The sequence below is a fragment of the Anolis sagrei genome, chromosome 2 (assembly GCF_037176765.1).
Source record: "Anolis sagrei isolate rAnoSag1 chromosome 2, rAnoSag1.mat, whole genome shotgun sequence".
Classification (NCBI taxonomy): domain Eukaryota; kingdom Metazoa; phylum Chordata; class Lepidosauria; order Squamata; family Dactyloidae; genus Anolis; species Anolis sagrei.
This window is the reverse complement of record NC_090022.1, coordinates 231591128-231603816: the sequence shown is the minus strand read 5'-3', so window position 1 is coordinate 231603816 and position 12689 is coordinate 231591128. Positions and strand designations below refer to the sequence as shown.

At 39.9% G+C, this 12689-nt stretch overlaps 1 protein-coding gene across 3 annotated transcripts in view; it reads right to left on the bottom strand.

Annotated features, from left to right (window-relative positions):
- LRRC2 (leucine rich repeat containing 2) overlaps positions 1-9967 on the bottom strand; it is a 67168-nt gene extending 57201 nt beyond the window's left edge. The window contains exon 1 of one of the 3 annotated variants that reach the window (XM_060762051.2): positions 9785-9967. The gene's annotated coding sequence lies outside the window, so the exon portion shown is untranslated. The remainder of the gene's footprint in view (positions 1-9784) is intronic. The other 2 variants (XM_060762049.2, XM_060762050.2) reach the window with 2 other exon arrangements.
- Positions 9968-12689: the final 2722 nt, after the last annotated feature.

Here is a 12689-nt window from a genome sequence, read left to right as displayed (position 1 = left end):
TATTTTAAATTGTATCTTGAATCATTTCTTAGTTGTCAAAATAACTTTGCTAGTCTTAGTTATAATATGAAAAGGAGTTTATATCAGACTGGTGATTGTGAAGACCATTCCCATGTAAGATCTGAAAATACAGGCAAAGAACATGCATGTGTTAACCATCTATTCTCATTTAAACAACAGGGTCTTTTATTTTTTATTTATTTAGTATTACAGCATGAAGTAATGTACTCTGAGACAGAGTTTGCGAGTCACACACATACATTGTTGTTTTGTTGGTTGTATTTATATACCACCTTTCTCACCCCTGGGGAGACTCAAGGCGATTTACAACATACTAATGGCAAAAATTAAAATTACTAATGCCACCACTACTAGAAAACTTTTGTTTTACTCATGGGTTCTTCTGATGCCACCTTTCCACCCTCTCCTCTCATTCCCTTCCTCCCACGACTGCACTACTGTTTCTCACTGCTTGCCCATAGTTTTTTTTCCCTATCTTGGATCCTGACCCTGATCTCTCCTGCAACAAGGCAGACTGGCTAAAAATTGTTAATATAGTAAGAACTCCATATCCATGGGGGATACATTTGTTCCAGATTTGGAACACATTTAATCATCACCACCACCATCATCTTTATTTGTATCCCTCCACCATCTCTCTGAAGGGACCCGGGGCAGTTAACAAAACACTCAAGGTGTCACACATAAAACAGAATTACATATCATCAAAACAATGCACAATTTAAAATAAATGACTACCAGTCCCAGCATGCCACAGAGTTGTGTTGGAAGATCTAGAGATTCCTTGAGAGTTATCCTCTCTAGGCATTTGCTTTTCCTCCAGCATGGCTCTATGGTAACTTCTGGGGGAAGTATTCAATAGAATCACAATTGGAGGATTAAGCAGATGCCTAGAGGCACACTACTCCAGGTGTGGAGAAGTATAACCACAGATATGGGTTCTTTTGTTATGAGGGTAATGTTATATGACATTGTGTATATCATTATATTCATTGGAAACCCACAGATTGTGCTATGAGTGGCAAAAACAATCTACTTCTATGAAGAAAGAAAACATTTTTTTACAATTGTTTAACTAAAACTACTCTTCATTGTAGCTCTAAATCGGTGGTTCTCAACCTTCCTAATGCCGTGACCCCTTAGTACAGGTTCTCACGTTGTGGTGACCCCCAACCATAATGTTATTTTCGTTGCTACTTCTTTAATTTTGCTGCTGTTATGAATCGTAATATAAATATCTGATATGCAGGATGTATTTTCATTCACTGGACCAAATTTGGCACAAATAGCTGATACACCCAGATTTGAATACTGGTGGGGTTGAAGGGGATTGATTTTGTCATTTGGGAATGTTGGAGTTGCTGGGATTTATAGTTCACCTAAAATCAAAGAGCCTTTTGAACTCCACCAATGATGGAATTGAATCAAACTTGGCACACAGAATTCCCATGGCCAAGAGAAATACTGGGAGAGTCTGGTGGACACTGAACTTGAGTTTTTGGAGTTGTAGTTCACCTACATCCATAGAACACTGTGGACTCAAACAGTGATGGATCTGGATCAAACTTGGCACAGATAATCAATATGCCCAAATGTGAACACAGGTAGAGTTTGGAGAAAATAGACCTTGTCATTTGGGAGTTGTAGTTGCTGGGATTCATAGTTCACCCACAATGAAATAGCATTCTGAAACCCACCAATGATAGAATTGGACCAAACTTCCCACGCAGAACACCCATGACAAGGAGAAAATACTATGTTTTCTGATGGGCTTTGGTGACCCCTCTAACACCCCCTCGTGACCCCCACAGGGGTCCCGACCCCCAGGTTGAGAACCACTGCTCTAAATAGTTCCCACAGGCTGACCTGCTTTTATTAGCAGACAAGATCTTTAACAGGACCTCACCCCAGTGTTTCAGGATACTGCCTTAAAACTGACATAATGATAAGCCAGTAAAATATAAATTCTGTTACCAATGTAGCTAGAAAACAAGTAAAATGTCTCTCACTTGGTCAGAATCATGGCTGCCTGAAGACATTATCATTTCAACTTTATTTCAATTGTGAAATGACTCTTATCTACCCAGGGCTTTTGTCATGCTCACTTGTTGATAACGTTGTTGACAGATCCACACTAGGGGAATTCTATGTAATAGAAATCAGAAAACCTTTTCAAAATAATTACTACTGACTGGATAAAATGGCTGTTTCTCCTTCCCCCGTCCCCCTTTTTTTCTTTTTCTTTTTAAACTTCACTTGAGATTTCTTTAGCTGCCAATTTTATTACACTTAATAAAAGAGAGCTGGGGGTTCTCAATTCAACGTAAGAGAAATAACCCCTTCTTGTTTTCTTTTCTGTTCTCTTTAAAGGTTAGACAAATTCATGGACACTGGCAGTTAGTTATTTTGGCTGAAATGAAACTCTTGTTTGCTGCAGGTCATGGGGGCAGGTCATGAAACAGGGAAAGAGTTTCTGTTTACATGGTACCATCATTGTAGGGTTCCTGGGACCATCTAGCTAACGTGCATTCTAGGAAATAGAATTACTGGATGAGAAGATGAGCATTTCCTCTCACTGGGAAGGTCTCTTCAGGGATTCTTAAATTCTCTTTCAGCCATAGTTAATTCCAGAACTTGGAAGCTTTGGGGAGGGGGGATTAGATACCCTAAAGCAGAGGTGTCAAACTTGTGGCCCTTCGGATCTTTGGGCCTCCAACTCCCAAAAGCTCTAGCCAGCTTGCCCAGTGGCCAGGAATTCTGGGAGCGGAAGTCCAAAACACCTTTAGGGCCACAAGCTTGTGGCATATTAGAACTTAGGAGACTGAGTTTAAAATCTTCCCTACTCCTCCACCTAACCTTCCTCAGATGGTTATTATGTGGATCCAAGTGGGAAAAGAACCATGCAACATCGAGTCCTTTGGGAGAAAATGAGGATAGAAATATAATTCAATTAATTAAGCCATGCTGTTGGATTTGGAGGGAGTGGTCTTCCTTTGCTGACCTTAATCACAGTATTAATTAATATTTTATAGTTTTAGATCATTATTATCAATTAGTTGACTACCTAGTCTAGAGGAAGCCAAGAAATTTTGCTGCCTGAGACAAAGGATAAGATGACACTGCTGTATGGGAGAATGTTTCCATCACACTTGAAGGTACGCAGCAGAAGGTACATGGCAGATTGTGCAGCACACACAACTGCCCTTAGCAATACCTTGCTGGTGCTGTTTATTCACCAGCATTTGCCTCCAGAAGCAGCCACTTCTAAAGATGGTACTGAATGGTCCTAATATAGATTGCAATTAAATGGGAAGGAGCCTCCAGTAGAGTTTGAACAGTTGTCCTATTGCTCAATACACCTGTTCAATTACTGGACAATCCTTTTATTTGTGTCATTACCTGCTAGCCAAATCACCAGTGTCATAAATAAAGCTCATCTTACTGAATTATGCTTTTAATGGGAACCTCAAAGAGGGATTGCTGTTTTATAGATTATCTTAGATACCACTGTGCCACAGAAGGACTCCTGAATTTTAATATTGACTTTTTTGTTTTTGTGTTGCATTGCTAGTTCTTTTAGATTTGTTATAACAAAGTTTTAGAAAGTAATGAGGGCATGTTTCTAGTAAGGATATTCTGAAAGAAGGATGGAAGTATGTGACCCCCTAGGTTTTGATGAACTATAATGCCAATCATCACCTTATTAGGACTGTTAGGAGTTGTAGTCCAACATAATTCTGGAAGGCCATATATTTCCAGCCATCAAAGGAACATGAGATCTGCAATTTAGGAGTTATCATTTTTGGACGATATCTCCCAGAATCCACCTGCCAGAATGAGAGTTTAAGAAGATGTAATAAAAAAAATTTCAAATACTGATGAAGGTAAACTGTAGCATAGACCAAACCCCATGTCCCTTGTGCGTTTATGTTCTTGTTAGATGAGAATGGAGAGTGGTAGGTACAAATCTAGTTGTGTGCTACCATCCTCTCACAAGCCTTTTATTTTATATTCTGCCATCTTTGCTTTCAGTCTTTGACTCATGTACTATTTATCACCAGCATCATCTCCCATAAATACCCAGCTCTGTATTAGCAAATGCATGGCTTGTATTACTCATATCTGGATATGGCACATTTGGATAAATCCTCTTTGCCTAGCTTCTTTCATTATGAAGTAAGCTGTCAGTAAGCTATGGGTAATTTATGATGCCTCAACTCTTGGATGGGCTTTTCCCAACTGCAGCTCACGAATCTTAGATGGATGAGCGTTTAACTATGGTTTTCATACAGCGTTGCAGAATTTGCTCCCAAATTTCATCTTTCCTAGATGACATGTGCTTTTGAATTATTCCTTAGGCCATGGTACACCTTTCTTGGATGACACATTGTTATAGTAACACTCAGCTTTATGATCCATTAGTTGGGGAGATCATGAAGGCTGGTCTCCAGCAATATACTATAATAAGAGCAGGATCTCAGATTGAGAAGAAAGGGTTCAAGGCCATTAAAAGGGAAATTTGTCGAGTGATTTATTATGGTATGTTTTTTTATTTATAATCTGCAACAAAGAAGCTCTCTGAACTGAAGTCTCTACTAGCTGGGAATCATAGCTTTAGCCATTTCTATTTACAGCAGGAGAATTTACTGGGGTTCAATCAATATGCTCATGTTTAACACACTGAACTAGATTTGTCCCCAGCGTCCCTCTGATGGCTTCATCAGATTTACACAAGGAAAGAGTCAATGCATCTGCTGAGTAATTCATAGCTACTGTAAAAACGTTTCTGCTTTTCAGGTCACATGGATACCAGTGTAAAGACATGTCTCTGAAATAACTACTATCTTCTTTACTATTGATTTTGCTTTACTCAACACCTGCTAACTGCAACATTAAAAACATATTTAGGCGCCTAACATTATATATTGATAATAGTTTCAGCAATGGAATTATCATCTCATCACCATTGAGCCTGATTTTTATTATTTTTGCACTCATTTTGCACAAATTAAAGGTAGATTACCCGTTTTTGTCTATTTCATTTTTAACAAGCATGGCTACAGTACTAATTCTACAACCTCAGTCACTGGATAGTTGACAGTTAGCTTAAATGAAGTTCTAATTATACTTTTGAGCACTGTTAACTTTTTAAAGATGTATCTTCTGGGTGAAACTTGGTTTAAATGTAGGGCTATTGAAATGTTAGTCGTCATGTAATATTCACTGGCTCAGTGAATGGGCCACAGTGCTACTTATTCTTTTCTCCTTCCAAGAAACATTTTATTACATGCTGGACAATAAAAAATATTGGTTTTTTGGGTTTATGCTTCTATGGTTGTTCTGCTCTTCTTGTAAGACACTCATGATGGAAGTCCTCCCACTGAACCCCAAAACCAAGAGTAGGCAACTGTGGCCCTTCAAGTGTTGCAGCTCCCATCACTCCCAGCTGACATAGTTAATGATAAGTTATTAAAAAGCTGCGTTGCTTTCTTCTGGTGTTTTACATAGTCATTTTTTCATGTCAGGAACAACTTGAGAAACTGCAAGTTGCTTCTGGTGTGAGAGAATTGGCCGTCTGCAAGGACATTGCTCAGGGGGTGCCTGGATATTTGATGTTTTACTATCCTTGTGAGAGGCTTCTCTCATGTCCCCGCATGGGGAGCTAGATCTGACAGAGGGAGCTCAACACAATCTCCTCAAATTTGAACCGCTGACCTGGCACAGGCTTAACCTATTGCGCCACCAGGGGCTCCTACAAAGTCCATAATAGATTATCATAACAGGATTTGTGAACTAAACATAATATGAATAATATATTACTATATTCTGTATTCTAAAACTTTTAAAAAAGCTGTATTGCAAAAACCTGTGAATGGTTGCAGTTGCCAACTCCTTCCTAAAACCATGGAAACCTGATTTCATATCCTCCAGCTCTCCCAATTTGTCATGGACAGTTCCAGTTAAACCTCTGTCATCCCATTTTTTCAGCTGTTTTAAAAATGTCTCTCCTACTCTCTCCCCTTGTTTTCAGCTTACTTCAGTTGCTGCAAACTGTAGTCAAAGTGGTAAAAATTGTTTGCACTCAACTCAACTGGGAGGAGAAGGGCCAGAATCTTGCTTTTCCTTGTAGGCTGATGCAAAAGCAAGTTAGATTGTGTGTTGTTCCTCGTTAGTATTTTTTGTCATCATGACCAACTCTAATGTTGCTTGGCCAAATGTACCCCAGTTTTCAAAGTAGAAAAGTAGTTTGTACTCAATTAAGTCAGCAGGGTGGAGAGGAAGGGGCAGAATCTTGCCCTTACCAAAGCCAAACTGCTGCAGACTCCCCTGAGTTTTCTTGTTCGGCTTTTTAATAGTCGTCTAGACGTCACCAAACAAATAATTTAATCAACAAGGTTCTCTCATATTTCTGCATTTTATGTTATTTTTGCCACCAAATTTAAGCTCCTCATCAGGATGTTCATTAATTAAGTTTTTAATTATGAATTAACTAGTGGCTCATTGGGGAGTATTTCTTGTATTACCCTTGCTCTCACAGCACTAATGTGTTTGCCATCAAGCATGATGGATGTATCACATTCAGCAGAATGTCTTGCAGATGTATTCCCCAGCTCTTCAATCAGCTAGTAAGCCCATTCTATAAATAACTTGTTTCTACTTCTTCTTTTTTCACCTGGTTTAAAAAGATGCTTAACATATTTGTTGGTTTTCTTTCTTGGTTTTCATCTTTATTTTACTGACAAAATTTTGATGACCAGTATTTCATAATTATTTATTTTAACACATTATAATTAATTTACCAGATTATAAATCACATATTGTCATTAATAATACATACATAGTTACAAAGCAATTCCAGTTAAATTTAACCAAAAAAAACCTATGACCACAATTCAGCATTACTTACAACCTCATTACATGGGCTACTTTGCCCAACGTACATTACTTATTCTACTTTATCAGTATAGACCCCATTACACGACACACGTGTTGAAAAAGGGGAGAGCAAATGGCATACATTGCTGCTGTGGCAACACAGCAGGCTTCCCATGTTGCCTTTGCAACAATGATGGGAAGTGGAGCAGCAGACACTCCCCCCCCCCCCCATCGGATGGGTTCCCGGGTAAGTTGGGTGATGTGGGGCATGAGGTGACTGTTTCCTTATGGCCCCCGATGGGATGCCAAGGATTCACCACAATGCGTGGGAAATGCATTAGGCAATGTGATAAGGTCCTTGCTTTGCTATATAACTGTCTTGATTATTTAGCTAAGTATGGTCTCTCAGCACAATCGCTGCAATTCTCATATGCTAGGCAGCTGCTGCTGCAAATGACAGAGGTTTATTTTCTTGTCAATCAGGAAGCAGTTTATTGGTGTTCCCACTCACTCTCATGAGCAATCTCTGGTGCAACCATATAAGTACCAATGCAATTTTCCCTCACTCCAAAGATGAGAGGAAGAGCTATTTTCTGATTGACAAGGGAACAGACCACTATAGATTGCTGCAGCAGCTGCCAGGAACATGAGGGCTTGGAGTATAGGGCATACTTTCATATTCCCTAAACTAATATGTAGATATCATGAATGTGTAATTCCTGGTTTACATTCATACCTACCTGAATATATTCCAACTGGTGAAGGCATGGCAGAGAGCCTTCTCAGAAGCAATTTCTAGGTCGGCATCTCCACTGTAGAATTCCTGCAATTTGATTTCATTTTAACTGTCATAGCTCAATACTAAAAAGTCATGGGAGATGTACTTTTATAAGCCTTCATCAGTCTTTTCTGCTAAAGAATGATGTTTCTTCACCAAACTACAACTCCCATGATTCCACAGCAGTGAGACAGAGCTGTTAAAGTGTCACCAAATTGAAATAATTCTTCAGTGTAAATGCATCCCAAGTTGAGGGCGAACAAATTGAAATTGAATCCAGACAAGACAGAGGTCCTCCTGGTCAGTCGCAAGGCCGAACAGGGCATAGGGTTACAGCCTGTGTTGGATGGGGCCACACTCCCCCTGAAGACGCAGGTTCGCAGCTTGGGTGTGGCCCTGGACTCATCGCTGAGCCTGGAACCCCAGGTTTCGGCGGTGACCAGGGGAGCATTTGCACAGCTAAAGCTTGTGCGCCAGCTGCGCCCGTACCTTGGGAAGTCTGACTTGGCCACGGTAGTCCACGCTCTGATTACATCCCGTTTAGACTACTGCAACGCTCTCTATGTAGGGTTGCCTATGAAGACAGCTCAGAAGCTCCAACTAGTCCAACGCTTGGCAGCCATGATTTTAACAGGAGCGGAGCGCAGGGAGCATACAACCCCCCTGTTGCGCCAACTCCACTGGCTACCGATCTGCTACCGGGCTGAATTCAAAGTGCTGGCATTGGCCTTTAAAGCCCTAAACGGTTCTGGCCCAAGCTACCTATCTGACCGCATCTCTGCCTATGAACCCACCAGGACTTTGAGATCTTCTGGGAAGACCCTGCTCTCGATCCCGCCTGCTTCTCAAGCTCGGCTGGCGGGGACGAGAGATAGGGCCTTCTCGGTGGTGGCTCCTCGGCTGTGGAACACCCTTCCTACGGACATTAGACTAGCACCATCTCTAATGGTATTCCGCAAAAAGGTGAAGACCTGGATGTTTGTGCAGGCATTTGAGTAATTTAGTGCAATCTGGTAATGGAATATAGGAATGGAACAATGGACGACGAACCTGGACTACGCTTGGATGATGAGAAGATTGAGTACGGTTGTTTTTCGTAATAATTGTGCATTGTAATTGCTTATTAGTAATTTATGGATAATGTGTTAAGTCAATTGTTATATGTTGCATGGAACCACTGCTGTTTCTACTGTTTTTACTGTTTGTGAACCGCTGTGAGTCGCCTTTGGGCTTGAGATACAGCGGTATATAAGCAAAGTAAATAAATAAATAAATAAATAAGTTGTGGAACTCATTTCCTCAGGAGGTCTGCTTGTCCATGTCTCTGATGTCTTTCTGTTGGCATGTAAAGGCCTTTCTATTTAAGGAAGCACTTGGTTTTTAATATGTTATGTCAGATAGAACTTTTAATGACAGTGTTATCTTTCTCTTTTGTTATATTTATATATGTTGTTAAAACTGCTTATAACTGGGATTTTAACTAGTTTTTAAAATATAGGTTCTGTTACTTGTGTTTAAACTTTTGTACTAAGAACTTGTGAGTTGCACTCTTTTTTAAAAGGTTTTTAAAAGGTTGAACACCACCTTGGATCTCATGGTGGAATAAATGCAGGATACAAAGTAAACAGATAAAGCTTCAGTTAGGCTCCTGACATTCAACTAAGACAATAAACAACCAACCTCTCAAACAGGTTTTCCCTGTAAAGTAAATAATTTTCACTGCAGCCTATTCCCTTGAGTTGCAAAATGTTTGGGCTTTTTTCCTTTTGTGTTTCATAATGCAGATCAGCAGAAAAGATACACTTTAAATAAATAAATTAAAAGAAAATACTCTCGCTGTACTTCCTACACTAACTTCTCTGTGGAGTGAAGCAATTCAGCTCAGTAGAATGAATGCACTGAACTTGTCTTTACATTATTTTTCAAACAGCAGGTATTTTAAAATAAGCATGAGAAAATAAACAACATCAGTCTTCTCTCTCAGTCATACACACACATACAATTTTCCAGGCACTAAAGCATTCCAACCAGCATCAATGCACAATTATCTATTTGCACATTTGATTCCCAAGAACTTCAATCTTAACAGTTAGCAAAATTTCTACTTACCTACATCTAAAGAGTACTTCTATTCTGAGTTCTTTGGTGTACCTGAGCAGTAAGAAAAGTGAAAACTCTGAGGTTGTTTACAGCAAAAGCAAAGCTTGTTGGTCAGCCCCATATCTCTGTTTGTATAGACTTGCCAGGATGCTCGTCCTTCCAGGTTTGCTAATGTTCTATATTTGTAATGTGCTAACATGATCTGTGGTCTAAAGGCAGCTCCGGGCATGATAGAATGTCAACATTGCAAGGCTCCACTTGGAGGAAAGAAAAGCACTTTTAATAAGATAAGCATCTGATTCAAAGTCACAAGAGCGATAAAGACAACATTACTTTGACCTATAACCGAAAAGTGCACAGAGATGCCAAAAAACTTTCCCCAGGAGGAAAGAGAAGTCAAGAGGTCTTGTTCCTGTTTGGGGTTTAAGATAATATTTTTGGAGATTTCCTAAAATCAGCAGAGATTGGAAATTAATTTCTTTTCTAATGAAAACTTTCTGAGTACTATATTGTTTGCAGGAGACTGTAGTCTCCAAAAGTAGCTTTTTCCAGAGTTGAAAATTGAGGCAGTATAAAGAAATGAGAAAAATAATAACAGCAGCTGTCTGGACTTCAGCGTGACAGGAGAGATACTGCAGTGCCAAAACCTTCAGCCCCAAACAACTCCAGCAAGACAAACACCTGTCTGAAGAGAAGGGTGTTGCTGCCCTTCTGACCTTGGCAAGTCCAGCATTTCCTGATATAGTCTCAAACATGGCTCTCTAAGGAATAGATGCAGCCTTTATTCTTGGCAAGGTTCCATCTCTGAACCAGACACTTTGAAAAGTCAGTAGAGTAACCGTGACAGAAATCTGCCATGCTCAAGAAATCTCTACAGATAAGCAGTTTATGGAAGCTGCCATGGCACACAGTTGGGGAGGGTTTCTACCTTTGATGACAGACTCCTCCAGACAAAAGAAAACATGTCAGCTAGTTGTAACATTTGTTGCTGTAGTTCTCAAGATTATGTAGATTTGCATTGTCCTGCCATACATTTTGGCATCATCTGCAAAATTTTATTTTTACTCAAGCAGGCTCGTTTTTATTTCTGCGACCTCTCCGAACAAAGCACAGTTGGCCATCTGTATCCACAGAGTCTATATTCACAAATTCAACAGGCCATGATTTGAAAATATGCCACCCAAAAAGCAAGTTTTGATTTTGCCTTTTCATAAAGGGGGCACAGTTTTCTTGTGCCATTATATATAATGGGACTTGAGCAACCATCAATTTTGTTATCCACAGGCTATCCATGGATTCTATCTCCATGAGTTCTGTATTCATAAAGTCAGCTATCCATGGCTTTGTCAAGTGATTTCAGCTCCACAAGAACCATAGGTTCAGGGGTCTAGCATAACAAGCTCCCAAAGGACCGACTAAACCATGGACAGTTGAAAGGAAAAATCAGAGGTGTTTAGTCCCCTTGGCCAACGTGGATGTCAGCACTGCAAAACGTGGATGCACTGCAAAAACTGACATGAGTGCAACTGCAAACATACAGATTTATTTACAGCACTTTAACAGCTATTTAAAACAAAGGACTTTGCCACTCCGACCACTGATTGGCCCAAACCAGAGCTGGCTACAATCTGCTTGTTGATTGGTGCAGATATGCCATCTGTTGTCACTGTTGAATGGCTTGCAGGTGTGGCAGGAAATTTAGTTAAAGATCATTGAACAATTTGAAGTCTGAGGGCTTTCCTGGTCTGACCATGGAAGGGATGCAGGAGGAAATGAATGTGGGCTGGGTTGGTGTTAATGAGGTTGATAGCTCTGTTCCTGTCCATCTGGAACAGAACAATGGGTTTCAGCTGGCCACACAATAGGTGGCAGGGATGTTGGCACGGCCTCAATGGAGTCTACAGGAAAGGGGTCTGATTTGGCAATTGGGATCAGCTCTGCTTAAGCCCATTTTGAGACTCTTGGGGTATTGTGAGGGGGTGTCTTTTCCTGCACTAAGTGGTGGGATATTTCCTGGGGGGTGTGGTGCTTGTACCAACTTTGGTGAGTTCATCATTAAGTTGCTTGAAATGGGGGGAAAGATCATTGCAGACTCCGTTTCTGGACACCCTTGGCACCATGGGTTTTGGAGTCCGTTCGGGGGTTCTGACAATAGCTTGGTAATGTTTCCCCTCCAAAAGAAATTTTTGGTTTTCCCATTTTGTATCTGAGAAACCATTGCACTGTACTTGAGTATATATAATACTTGAGTATCCACCAGTTTTAGAACCATAGAGGGTCCTGGAACAAAACCCAGCAGATATGAAAGGCCCATTTATCTTTTTCTCATTTCTTTTTTCTTCCTAATGTATTTATTTAATAACACAAACATTGAGAAATACAGTCTGTTGAGAAATTCCAAACTAAATTACATATTTGATTCAGGGTTTTTTTAAATAAAATATCATTTTGCAATAGTAATGTAACATTAAGACTACTTTGGCAAACTATGCTGCAGTTTTGGAAAAAAAAACTTTGGAAGAGTGTAATAAATCACTACAAAGATTTCCTTAAAAGGGATCACTTGTATGATTTTAGCACCTGCAGATCAAGCAATATTAGCTTTATAAGCATAATGAAAGGAAACCAGTTATCTAAAAAATCCCTGTTCATTTAGGATGACCTAAATCTGCTTCTTGAGGCAAAGATCTTCTTCTCCTTAATGATAAGGATGACAACTCAAAGCAAGAAAAGCTTCACTCAAAGTAGGAAAATGATTTCTGCTTCATATTGATTTAATTAAGGGCTAGTCTCTCCTGGCAAAGCAAGCAAGACAGCATCATGCAATTAGTAATTGCATAAATGGCTTTTAAAAAGTAAATAGCAAGCACATGGACAACAGTCCAAATTGGCAGGAGGAGGCGAAAAGCTTGTA